The following is a 5195-nucleotide window of genomic DNA, read 5'->3' as shown; positions in this document are numbered from 1 at the left end:
TGGCAAACACAGAAGTGGATGCTCACAGTCAGCTATTGGATGGAACACAGGGCCCCCAATGGAGGAGCTAGAGAAAGTACCCAAGGAGTTGAAGGGGTCTGCAACCCGATAGGTGGAACGACAATATGAAGTAACCAGTACCCCCAGAGCTCGTGTCTCTAGCTGCATTTGTAGCAGAAGATGGCCTATTTGGCCATCACTGGATAGAGAGGCCCCTTGGTCCTGCAAACTATATATGCCCCAGTACAGGGGAATGCCAGGGCCAAGAAGTGGGAGTGGGTGGGTAGGGGAGCAGGGGCATGGGGAGAGTATAGGGAACTTTCGGGATAGCATTTGAAGTATAAATAAAGAAAATATCTAATAAAAAATAAAATAAAAGGTGGAATGGATCTATTGTGAAGGTACTGAAATTTTGTTTTCAGATATCTGTCTCCCCGTCCTCTAAACTGTAAGAGAATGAGTCTATACTATTTGGGGCACAGGTCTGCAGTGATTTGTTAAACAGCCATAGAAAATGAATGATGCTATTTTTAGCTTCATATGTAAAGCTATCGAAACACATAAATCAAACATTTTTAGAATGGCTTGTCCTTATTGTAATAAATTTTTTTTTAATGAAAAAAGTTTTAACTTTTAAGGGAAAAATCGCCTTTAAATTCTAGGGAGTTTCCATATATGTGATAATGCTTCTCTGATTGCTTGGTCTTCTACCAAGGGCTCTGTTTCCTAGTCTTGTTTTAATATCAAATAAAAATAGTGCTGGCTTTTCGGTAGCTTGGTATGATTTCCTCCTAGAAGGTAGCCTGTGTAGATCCAGGGGAAAATACACTGGTGAAATCCTGAATGTCAAGGATTCCAGAGTAACTCTTTCTTCAAACTGGAATTAAAGGAACCCCTATGTGAATATAAATTATTTAGTTGCTTCCATGTCCCTCGGAATTCCAGGCAAATGTATTCAAATTTCAATAAGTACTGAAAACTCTAAATAGGAACTCTAGATGCTCAGTAGCTAGAATAATCAGAAGTTATCGTCTCCTTTTTTGAGGATGAATAACAATAAAGCTAAAAGTCTGTGCACTGAAAAAAAAAAAAGAGACTAATTAAAAAAAAAAAAAAAGGCTGAATTATAATGTGTTTAAATTTTTAAAGTCCATGGGGGCTTTTTATGTTTTCAAATGTTTTACATTGTGCTGTTATTAATGGGTGATCTTAAGGTGAGCAAGATAGAAAAGGCTGTGGCTTAACAGTGATGTGTTTGTGTCAAGTTGACAAGGGGTCCATTGTGCTGGATATTTCTATGTTAACTTTACAACAAGCTAACGTCATCTGAAGAGGGAACTTCAGTGAAGAGAATGCCTCCAGAAGATCTGTCTGCAGGCAAGTCTTTAGAGCATTTTCTTAGTTAGTGATTGATGAGGGAGGGCCCAGCCCATTGTGGAAGGTGCCACCCTGGGCTGATGTTTCTAGTTTCTACAAGGAAGCAGGTTGAGCAAGCCAGTAAGCAGCATCCCCCCATGGCCTCTGCATCAGCTCCTGCCTCCAGGTTCCCAGCTACAGGTTCCAGGTCTGTTTGAGTTCCTGTCCTGACTTCCTTCAGTGATGAGCAGTGAAGTGCACACGTAAACCAAATAAACCCTTTCTTTCCTTCCCAGCTTGCCTTTGGTCATGTTTCATCACAGCAACAGAAACCCTAAGACAGCAATGAGGAACGGATGGGAATCTGCAAAGTCACTCAGCAGTCCAGAACTAAGCAGCAGAGACGCTTAGAACCCAGCTGTGTGGGGACAGCATCACATCAGGCCACAAGCACAAGTCAGCCAGGAGCACAGGTCTTCTTAATGAGAGAAAGAGAGAGAGAGAGAGAGAGAGAGAGAGAGAGAGAGAGAGAGAGAGAGAGAGACATGCACACGTCAGCCAAGAGCACATATCTTCTCAGTGAGATACAGACAGGCAGACACACACACACACACACACACACACACACACACACACACATCAGCCAAGAGCACATATCTTCTCAATGAGATACAGGCAGGCAGACAGACAGACAGATGCGCACACACACACACACACACACACACACACACACATCAGCCAGGAGCACAGGTCTTTTCCAGAGAATCTTATCCACGAGTCAGCAGAAGCATAGGTCTTCTCCATGACAACAGACAGACACATAAGTTAACTAGGAGTACAGGTCTTCCCAGTGACAACAGACAGGCAGACAGACCCACAACTCAGCCAGGAGCACAGGTCCTCTCAATGATGGCAGGCAGGCAGGCGGAGATGTCTCTTCCTTGTTTGAGATACAATTCAGGAACTCATCGTGAAGGTGACTCTTCCTTCACAGACAGCTTTAGAGAAGAGATTCATGGTAGGCCTCCCTGTCTCCTGGTGGTATAAACAGGAACCATCTTCAGAAGAGTCCTAGGTCAGGGACTAAGTACTCTGGGAACCAGAAGATACAGAACCTCTACAACTCAAGGTCCCCGGGAGACACGCTGCTGCAGTGACCAGGCAGGGGATAGAAATGACAGGCAGTTATGGAGACATGAAGGCCCAGACCCAAGGCTGCTGAGAAGTTAGACAGAAGGCAGCACAGACACATGATTGGTAGCTCTGCCCTCTGTGCAAGGAGCAACTTCAGTCCCATGTGGCTTATTATACTGTTGGGACACATGGGAAGATACGAGAAAATATTTACTCACCCAGGTAGGGAACTAATGACAGATCAAAGTAACAGTGGTCTACAATCCAGCTTGGTAAACCAATGAGTTGTCAGAATTTTTGTTTCTGGTTACTTATGGAAGTGTGGATGAGGAATTACATACAGGAACATAGACAACTCAAAGGTAGTTGTATCACTGAAAAGCACCCTAGCACAGGCAAGAGCTCCCAAAAATTGGTACCCTGGGCCTGGAGAGATGGCTCAGAGGCTAAGAGCACAGACTGCTGTTCCAGAGGTTCAGAGTTTAATTCCCAGCATCAACATGGTGGCTCAAAACCATCTGTAGTGGGATCTGATGCCCTCTTCTGGTGTGTCTGAAAACAGGAACAGTGAAATAAACATGAAATAAATACATACATACATACATCTTTTTACAAAAAGTTGGTACCCTGGAGCTCACTATGTGACTGGCAGGTACCTCTACAAGATGAAGAGTGTCCTCAGTAATCCCCACTGCTTTTAGAACCTTGGGGAGGACAGGGCCTGAAATCTTGGTAGGTTTCAGAGACTTTTTTGAGACTTGTGAATTGTTTACTTCTTGTGTCTTCATGGGCCTCCCTTCAGAACTTCCTGAATCTTAATGAACTTTCCTTCAGATTGCTTTAATTTGGTGATTGGGGTGGGGGCTGCTATTCAACATAGGGAGGTGGGCCACTGTGAAGGCTGCTTGAGAAAGCCAAGACTGAGGTCAGTCTTGCTTCTCACAAATCCCCTCCCTAAATGGAGCACTTAGCGGTCTGTCTGTGTCCCCTCTTGGAGGCATTTTGGACACATAGGTGTTCACCATGTCCTCGGATGTGCCACAGGGAACAGACTGAAGGCCTCTGGGGGTGAGTGACTGTCCATCTCACATCCCTCTGAAGCTCCTCAGGAGAATTAGCTCCTGGTGTGCAGACAGGAGGACTCAGTTTATATACAGCACCAGGTGCAAGCATGTTCAATTGCAATAAACACCAGCTGCAGCCCACTCCCTACTTACGGATATTAGGAGACCCACTAAGAAACTTCTGCAACCCAAGTACCGTGGCTAGATGGCAGGGGAATGTGTGGCTAGACGGCAGGGGTGTGTGTGTGTGTGTTTGTTTGTGTTTGGACTCATTTTTCCTGTTCTTTTTCTTGCTATTACTTAATTTTATTTTTAAATTATTTATTATTTTTAAATTATTTATTATATGCTTTCTCTCACTCTTCTCATTTTTGTTCCCTATATGTACCTTGTTTTTTTTTCTTCTTCCCTTCTCTGTCATTTCTTATTTACTACTTATATGACTACTTTCACTAATTTTTAGTTTATCCTCTGTCATATTTGCCTATATTATATTTTATTGTTGATAATATAGTTTTTTTGGTTTTGAGTGGTTTCTACAATTTCCGTGTTGGTTTGGGGTTTTATGGGTTTTTTTTTTTTTTTTTCTTCCCTCACTGTGGCTTTGTTTTCTACTCTGAGTGTTGGGGGGAGGGGGGCGGGTCAAGCTCTCAGGAGACAAAGCACTAAGAAGACATCCAGCTAGGCATAACACTCACACACATAAGCAAAATTTAAATAATTAAAACGGAGTGTACTGAATCTGTAGAGACTTTTAAAAGCGAGAACAACTTAAAGCGAGTCAAAGACCTTAATATAAGACTTGAAAAGTAGAAAGAAGAAGAAACACTTCAAGTACGGGTGCAAACACTAGATTCTCGGATAGGACTTCCACAGCTCGGGAAGCGAGAGCAAGACTGGAATCAAACAGATCTGCACAGCAAAGAAGGCCATAAACCAAGTGAAGATCTGTCCCACAGCGTGGGTGGGAAAACTCTTTCAGCCCTGCATCAGCCAGGCAAACCTCACTCTCAAAAGAAAGACTTCAGAAGGGCTGGAGAGATGGTTAAGACCAGTGGCTGATCTTCCAGAGCTCCTGAGTTCAATTCTCAGTAATCACATGGTGGCTCACAACGATCTCAAATGGGATCTGAAGCCCTCTTCCGGTTATCTAAAGACAGTGATAGCGTACTCACATATACATTAAATAAATAAATAAATAAACTTAAAAAAAAAAAACCCACTTCAAAAAGCCCATGTGACTCATAAATGTACAAAGCTGGGCTGAAGAGATGGCTCAGTGGTTAAGAACACTGACTGCTCTTCCAGAGGTCCTGAGTTCAATTCCCAGCAACCACATGGTGGCTCACAACCATGTAATGGGATCTGATGCCCTCTTCTGGTGTGTCTGAAGACAACCACAGTGTACTCATGTAAAATAAATAAATAAATAAATAAATCTTTAAAAAGAAGGACAATGCTCTGAACAGATATTTCTCAAAACACAAAAATACACACTCATTTGTATGAAAAAAAGGTGCAACCAGTTTAGCTACCAGAGGAATTAATCTTGGGGCTGGTGAGATGGCTCAGTGGGTAAGAGCACCCGACTGCTCTTCCGAAGGTCCGGAGTTCAAATCCCAGCAACCACATGGTGGCTCA

The sequence above is a fragment of the Mus pahari genome, chromosome 1, assembly GCF_900095145.1.
Source record: "Mus pahari chromosome 1, PAHARI_EIJ_v1.1, whole genome shotgun sequence".
NCBI classification, from domain to species: Eukaryota; Metazoa; Chordata; class Mammalia; order Rodentia; family Muridae; genus Mus; species Mus pahari.
Note: the sequence above shows the minus strand (reverse complement) of the source record.